Below are 8295 nucleotides of genomic sequence, written 5' to 3'. Positions count from 1 at the left end.
GTCAGTGCTGTGTCTTGGAGCTAGCCTTGTTTACAGTGCAATCCAAAGCAGCTATATCCTTCCAAATTCATTGACTTCCATTGACTTTGAAAGATATAACTGTGTTTAGGATTGAACTCTGTTGCAGAGAAATCCCCAGTGTGGCTCGCTTTTCAGCCACCAATTTACTGGATGACAGGAGGCAAGCCGCTATTCTCTTAGCCTCAACTTCCCCTTGACAATATGGGAACAATGACTTTGACTCATGTGGGGATTACAACAGTGGCTCCCAGTCTGGGGACCACAGAGTTATGGCAAAGGGTCTGTGAATCCATAAGTGCACTAAGCATTGCCATTTTTTTAATTTATAATTTTTATTTTTATTAACTTTACAAAAGTAAAACAGATTATACAACTGTAAGTAACAAAGTTACAGTGATATCACACACCAGTTGCTATATACTGTGAGTCACTATTGATATATTATTAAATCTATTCCAGCACTTTACCTACAGAATTCCTTGTATCTTCCCTATCTTTTTTTTAGTATTGATTTAGAACTGTACGTTAAGAACCCAACATTCCCTAGTTTAAAGAAGGCATAAATACAAAGTAAAAAACCAAACATTATAATTAACTTAAAAGAAAAGTTAACAAAATTTCAGATCCATTTATGAAATTGGGACTCAACTGCTGTTGAGACAAATAATCTAATATTGGATACCATTTCACTGTAAATGTTGATTGACAAATTTCCTGAGAGTTATAAGATAATTTATTGGTAATCGCGTCCATAAGGTAATGCTTCCACAGTTTATGAAACCAAATATCAATTGTTGGGGCACACGCATCTTTCCAAAAGGATGCAATTGATGTTTTGGCCGCGTCTAGCATAACTTCAATAGTAAGCATTGCCATTTTGACCTTTTTGTATTATGCATATTCTCATTCAAGGGATACTAACAGTACAACTACTGTCATGTGTTGGGGAGTCCATGAAATTTTGTGTTAAAAAGGGATCCTCATAGTTAAAAAGATTGGGAACCACTGGGTTACAGCACTTTGAATTCTCAGTGTATGTTGCTGTTGTTATTGTTTTCCTCATCTACTGTTCAGGAAATATTGTGCTGTGCTTACAATTTCTGTGGAAGGCCCTCCTTTTCTCCAGTTTCATCACTTTAAATATGCTATCTTTAACTGGCTCTGAAGGTCTGAGTCCGATTGCTCATTTCACTCCGCACACAGCTATTAAAATAAATCATCTGTTTCTCAATGTTACTTGCCACAAGCCATGGTGTCTAGAATCCAAACAAAAGTCGGTCTTGCGAAACAAACAGAAACAACATGATTCATAGTACAATCCTATGCAGTTACTCCAACCTAAATCCACTGGAATAACTGCCTAGAATTGTACTGCCCTTTGAGTTCAGGCCCCAGCTACCTGTTTGATGCATGCTACGCTTTGGCTTTTGTGTACTTCAGAAATTATATTCAACAGGTTTGGAGGCAGTGATTTTGGGTCTATAATTCAGATTTCTTACAAGGCACCTTCAAACAAAGGCTAATAGATCTAGCAGGAGAGATAATGGACGGGTCAATCTCCAGGCAGGGAACAGAGATTAGGAGGAATAGAATATTAGAGAGTCTTCAGGAAAGAGATTCCTAGAGATCTCCAGGAAAAGCCCCTTTGACATGGCATGACCTGGTCAGTGGGTGGAGAAACAGATATGATTTTTTTAAAAAAAACAACAACTCCTGGCAGCAAGGAGGAGGTCTCTTTCTTTGGGTGCTGAGTCCTTGAGAGCACACAGACCTCTCCATGGGGAAGGCAGCCAATTGACCATGTGTTGGCCTAAAGAGCTGGAGGGATCTTCAAGGTAAGGGTAACTCTGTAGAGAGCTAGAACTCCTAAGCTAAGAGCCTGTCCTATATTTTAACGTCCGATAGGGCATGTATAGAGAGAAGGTCAGAGGAATTGTGTTTTACCCATTTCTTTTGAATCCCTTGCTCAGCCTGGTGCTGTGCTAAAAGTATGCATGTGAACATTTTCTTTTTAATAAAAACTTTTATAACATTTGATGCCGGTAATGGTTCTCTGTACCACATGGGGTCGTGAAGAATCGGACTCGACTGTGCGACTGAACAACCACCACCACCACACAGACCTCCACCGTCTCAGACACACTACTGTAAAAGAAGTGCCAGGGGGAAGGCAGGCAGTTTGCAAGTGGCTATCCCTCTGGGGCGCACAAGGCAGTAAACTGTTTCCGTGGTGACCAGGTGCTGGGCAGCGGGAGACAGCAAGGCAAGGCCTCAGAAGTTGGAAAGGAAGCTTGGAGTTCTGACCCTCCCAGTGGGCAATTCTGTACAAAGGTCAGGTGGTGGCGGCGAGCTACCCAAGACTGGATGAAAAGCCTCTCCAGGTGTTGAGAAAAACCTTGGAGGGCAGGGCGGAATAGGGTCTGCAGGCTGGTGCAGGCATGTTCCACCACAGGGTAGGTTAGACTTTGTCCAATCCTGTTGAACATGGCTATGCTGATCCATGTGACTGTAACCTCTGGACTAGACTACTGTAACATGCTCTATGTATGCCTTTGAAGACATATTGGAACTTCCAGTGTTGCATCAACAGCACTGGCTATCTAATTTGCTTCCATGCCCAATTCAAAATAATGGTTTTAAATCTTAAGAACATAAGAGAAGCCAATGTTAGATCAGGCCAATGGCCCATCTAGTCTAACACTCTGCCACACAGTGGCCAAAAATACCAGGTGCCATCAGGAGGTCCACCAGTGGGGCCAGGGCATTAGAAGCCTTGCCACTATTGCACCCCCCAAGCACCAAGAAGACAGAGCATGACTTGCCCCAGCCTGAGAGTTCCTATCAATACCTTGTGGCTAATAGCCACTGATGGACCTCTGCTCCATATACTTATCTAACTCTCTCTTGAAGCCGTCCATGCTTGTAGCTGCCACCACCTCCTGTGGCAGTGAATTCCATGTGTTAATCAGTCTTTGGGTGAAGAAATACTTCCTTTTATCTGTTCTAACCTGACTCTTTGTAGCCTAGGCCTTATCAGATGGTCTCCCTGTATATTCCCCCGTACCAGTTATATTATTTAGACAGCCTCTTCTTTAAGGTGCCCTCCACTAGGACTGTCTGTACAACTACAGCAAGATCAGAGGGCTTTTCCATGGTGGGCCCAGTCCTTTAAAACCAGAGTGGATGAGGAGGGTGCCTTTACTTGCTATACTTTTGGCACTTTCACACACGCTGAATAATACATTTTCAATCCAGCTTAGCAATCATTTGCAAGTGGATTTTTCGGTTTCACACAGTGAAACACAGTTGCAAAGTGTACTGAAAGTGGATGCAAGTGGAACACATATGTAAGGCTGTCTTGTTCCAGAGAGCGTTTGGGGGAGGGTGCATTGTTCCAGTGGATCTGGCTGTGACTTTATGCCTCCTTTGTGCTGTAATTTTTATTTTTTACATCTAAATGCTTTTAAATTTGTATTTTTTGCATTTTAATCTGTTTTTTACTTTTGTTAATAGAACTATTATGTTCTCACAACTTGGTTGCCGCATTGCTTACTGCCTTGAGTCCAAGGAGAAAAAATTGGATAGAAATGCTTGAAAACATAAATAGAAGCCTTCTTAATTAGTAAATTAAAGGCACACTGCATTCTCTTCCTAAACCGCTCGCTGTGCACTGTAGTCTGGCCACCATCAATGCATCCATTGGGTCACTCTGCCCTGCTTCATTAATGCACAGTACAGTAGAACTGCATCTTGGCCTTTGTCCTCCTAAATTCAATTGGATTTAAAAAAAGGTAAAGGTTCCCTTGCTCGAAAGCCAGTCAAATCCGACTCTAGGATTGCGGTGCTCATCTCCGTTTCAAAGCCGAAGAGCCAGCGCTGTCCGAAGACGTTTCCATGGTCATGTGGCCAGCATGACTAATCACCTAGGCACAAGGAACGCTGTTACCTTCCTACCGAAGTGGTATCTATTTATCTACTTGCAATTTCTTGCTTTCGAACTGCTAGGTTGGCAGGAGCTGGAACTAGAGACGGGAGCTCACTCCGTCATGCGGCAGGTCTTGAACTACTGAACTACTGACCTTCCACAGCCTGCAGTTCAGCGTCTTAACCACTTGAGCCACCAGAGCTCCAGTGGATTTACTCCCAAGTAACAGACTTCACGTTCCTGGGATCCCAGATCACCGCAGACTGTGACAGCAGTCATGAAATTAAAAGACGCCTGCTCCTTGGGAGGAAAGTGATGATGAACCTAAACAGCATGATAAAAAGTAGAGACATCACCCTGCCAACAAAAGTCCGCATGGTCAAAGCAATGGTATTCCCAGTAGTCATGTATGGCTGCGAGAGTTGGACTATAAGGAAGGCCGATCGCCGAAGAATAGATTCTTTTGAACTATGGTGCTGGAGGAGACTCTTGAGAGTCCCTTGGACTGCAAGAAGAACAAATCAGTCAATCCTCAAAGAAATCAACCCTGACTGTTCCCTGGAAGGCCAGATAATGAAACTGAAGCTCAAATACTTTGGCCACCAAATGAGAAGGGAGCACTCACTGGAGAAGACCCTGATGCTGGGAAAGATTGAAGGTCGAAGAAGATGGGGACGGCAAAGGATGAGATGGTTAGACAGTGTCATCGATGCAAGGAACATGAAGTTGAGCAAACTTCAGAGGACGGTAGAAGACCGGAAGGCCTGGCAGGAGCTGGTCCATGGGGTTGCAAAGAGTCGGACTCGACTGTGCGACTGAACAACAACAAATATATACAATAGTGCAGCCTGGAGAGTAAAGCCCTTTGAGCTTATGAAACTTGAGAGTAATGATGTTTAGGATCCGGCAAAATCTTTCTTATATGTCGCACGCATGTGTGTTAAGCGCTGTCAAGCCGCTTCTGACTTATGGCAACTCTATGAATCAATCACCTCCAAAACGGCCTGTCCTGAACAGCCTTGCTCAGGTCTTGCAGACTGAGGGCCTTTGTGGCTTCCTTTATAGATTCAATCCATCTCCTCTTGGGTCTTCCTCTTTTCCTGCTGCCTTCCACTTTTCCTAACAGGAGTGCCTTTTCCAGCGACTCTCGTCTTCTCATAATGTGACCAAAGTACGATGGCCTCAGTTTCATCATTGTAGCTTCTAGGGACAGTTCAGGCTTGATTTGACCCAGAACCTGCTTTCTGGCAATCCACGGTATCCTCCAAGACATTTCAGATGAATCAACTTTCTTCCTGTCAGCCGTCTGACCAGTGTTCCCTCTAAGCTGAGTTAGTGTGAGCTAGCTCGTAGTTTTTTAGCCTCCAGCTCACACATTTTTGTCTCAGCTCAGGAAGGGATGGCTCCAGAGCAAACTAATTTATGCCGTAGCCAAATCGCTCGCTCACAACTTTAATGCCAGCAGCTCACAAGGTAGAATGTTTGCTCAAGACTCCACAGCTTAGAGGGAGCCTTGCTTCTGACCCTTGCCAGTCCTTAAGCTGACTGGGTCATGCCTCTCCTGGAGGCCTTTACTGTCTTCCACGAACCCCCTCCCCCATATACCACTATTCCGTTTAATGCACACTAGGGGTGCCAGCCAATGTTCCCTCTAAGCTGTGGAGTCTTGCGAGCAAAAATTCTACTTTGTGAGCTCCTGGCATTAAAGTTGTGAGCAGGTGATTTGGCTGCTGCATAAATTGGTTTAGTCTGGAGCCACCCTTTCTGAGCTAAGACAAAAAAGCGTGAGCCGGAGGCTAAAAAACTGTAAGCTAGCTCACACTAAATCGGCTTAGAGGGAACACTGGTGCCAGCCTCCAGGTGGGGCCTGGGGATCTCCCGCTTTCACAACCGATCTCCAGCCGACAGCGATCAGCTCCTCTGGAGAACATGGCTGCTTCAAAGGGTCGACTCTACGGCAGCCCTCTCCTGGCTCCACCCCCCAAAGTCTCCAGGAATCCTCCCACCCAGACCTGGCAACCCTTGATGCACGCTGGGAACGAACTGAACGAGGAGCAGAAAGCAGCTAAGCCTGGCAGTTCCAAAACGGTGCATGCCGAGACGACGTCACCAGTGTTCCCTCTAAGCTGAGTGAGTGTGAGCTAACTCACATTTTTTTAGCCTCCAGCTCACACACGTTTGTCTTCGCTCAGGAAGGGATGGGGCTCCAGCGCAAACTAATGGATGCAGCAGCCAAATCGCTTGCTCACAACTTTAATGCCACTAGCTCACAAAGTGGAATTTTTGCTCACAAGACTCCACAGCTTAGAGGGAGCATTGGACGTCACCATCAGAGGCCCCCCCCCGCCCCCGGAAAGCGGTCGCAATCGAGCAAAACCACCGGCGCGCTGAGTCAGCGCGGCGCGACCTCAACCCTCCAGAGACTCCCTGAAGGCTCCCCGAAGGAGACGGCAGGCAGAGACTTCCGCGGCCCCGCTGACGTCCCGACTCCAAACCCGAGCAGGCCCCCTCCGGCGCGCAGGCGCCGTTCCGCCACCTGTCGGCCGGGCCCCCGCCGGCGCATGCGCGACGTCGCCCGGCCGGGCCCCGCTGAGTAAAGCGGGCGGCGATTGGCCGCGGCGCGGGTGACGACGGACGGAGGAAGGGAAGGGGGGGGGGACGGAGAGGCGGCCGAGTGCGCGAGGCGCAGTGACGGAAGGAGCGGGGGGCAAATGGCGGAGAGATGGTCCAGGGCCCTGTGCAGCAGAGAGCAGCCGCAGTAGTCGTCGCACCCGTCCCGGCGCGCAGGAAGCGGCGGCGCAGGAGGAGGAGGCGGAGGCGGCGACGGCGCTGCTGCGGCCGCTTGTGACGACCTCGACGCTGTGAGGAAGGAGCCGGGGAAAGCGAGGCCGGGCGGCGGCGGAGGAGAAGGCCGGGGGCGTCGCCCGAACGAGGGGAAAGCCGAAGCGAGCGCCCAGTCAGCCAGTCAGTCAGAGCGGCGGTTGGCCGGGCCGGGCGACGGTTGGGGATTCGAAGAGTGACGGTTGGGGATTCGAAGAGTGACGTTGCGCACGAGACCGGGGGAGTTCCTCTCTCTCTCCCCCCTCCTCCCTCCGCCTCCACCTATCCCGGCGGCTCCCAACCAACCAACTTCTCTGCTGCGCTCGCTCCCCTCCCTGGGCCTGGCGGAGGTAAGTCCCGAGAGAGGGAGGCGGAGGAGGCCGCCGCCGCCGCCGCCTCGACAGCCTCCCGTAGGAGATAAGCCGTGGCGGGGGGAGGAGGGAGGGAGACAGACAGGCAACTTCTTGTTTTCGGGCCGCGAGGGAGGGAGGGAGGCTGACTGAGAGGCCTAGGAAGTTGGACGGGCCGAATGGGGACCCGGCGGCAGAGAGGCTGACCGAGGAGGCCTTGGGGTCTGTGTGTGTCTGTGTGTGTGTGTGTTTCCTCTAAGCTGAGCTAGTGTGAGCCAGCTCACAGGTTTTTTAGCCTCCGGCTCACACAGTTTTGTCTTAGCTCAGGAAGGAGGGCTCCAGAGCAAACTGATTTACGCAGCAGCCAGATTGCTCGCTCGCAACTCTAATGCCAGACTGTAGCTCACAAAGTAGGATTGTTGCTTACTAGACTCCACAGCTTAGAGGGAACATTGCTTGTGTGTGTGTGTGCGCTGCGGGGTGGCTGAGCGGGTGGGGGGGGGAAGGAGGGTGTCACTTTCCAGGCCGCCGCCGCCGCCGCCGTTTTTCCTCGGGGAAAGAGGCTTCCGCGCTAGGCCACAATTATTGGAGGAGGAGGAGGAGGAGGCCGGCTGGCTGGCAGGCGAGGGCCGCGCTCGAAGTGGCCGTGGCTCCTGCCCGCCGGGCCCTCCCACCAACCCCAGTCTGGGACTGGATCTTCCTCCCTGGTTCGACCAGGCTTCGTCTCTCTCTCTCTCTCTCTACCCCTCGCCCCCCCATCCCGGGTACTCTTGCGTAAGGGGGGGGGAATCGGGCTGCGAGCCTGGTGCGCAGTTGGGAGAGGCCGGGCCCTCCTCCTCCTCCTCTCCACCCTCACCTCCCCCCCCTTTGCCGTAGAGTGCGGGGGTGGGAGGGAAGTTATCTCCTCTTCGAGCATCGCCCCCCCTCCCCTCCTCTCCCCTCCCCTCCCCTCCAGGGGCTTGACATCAGGACGCAAGAGGAGCCAATGTTGGGTCAGGCCCATGGCCCGTCCAGTCCGGCACTCTGTGTCACACGGTGGCCCCCCAAAAGACCAGCTTTCTGCAGAGCTGTTGGGGAAACAGCCTTATTTTTGCAAGTGAGGAAGGGGGTCAGGTGGAGCGTCATCCGGGAGGACAGACCAGAGGCTTCCAGAGCGGCTGTCTCCCCCTGTCTCCTCCC

At 50.3% G+C, this 8295-nt stretch overlaps 1 protein-coding gene across 1 annotated transcript in view; it reads left to right on the top strand.

Moving 5' to 3' along the window:
- Nucleotides 1-7081: 7081 nt before the first annotated feature.
- Nucleotides 7082-8295, top strand: part of WAPL (WAPL cohesin release factor) — a 55233-nt gene continuing 54019 nt past the window's right edge. Inside the window, exon 1 of the mRNA XM_015423425.1 lies at nucleotides 7082-7116. The gene's annotated coding sequence lies outside the window, so the exon portion shown is untranslated. The remainder of the gene's footprint in view (nucleotides 7117-8295) is intronic.

Source organism: Gekko japonicus, unplaced genomic scaffold (assembly GCF_001447785.1).
Source record: "Gekko japonicus isolate JY-2015 unplaced genomic scaffold, Gekko_japonicus_V1.1 scaffold1512, whole genome shotgun sequence".
Classification (NCBI taxonomy): domain Eukaryota; kingdom Metazoa; phylum Chordata; class Lepidosauria; order Squamata; family Gekkonidae; genus Gekko; species Gekko japonicus.
The sequence above is the reverse complement of the archived record's forward strand: the minus strand, read 5'-3'. Positions and strand labels throughout refer to the sequence as shown.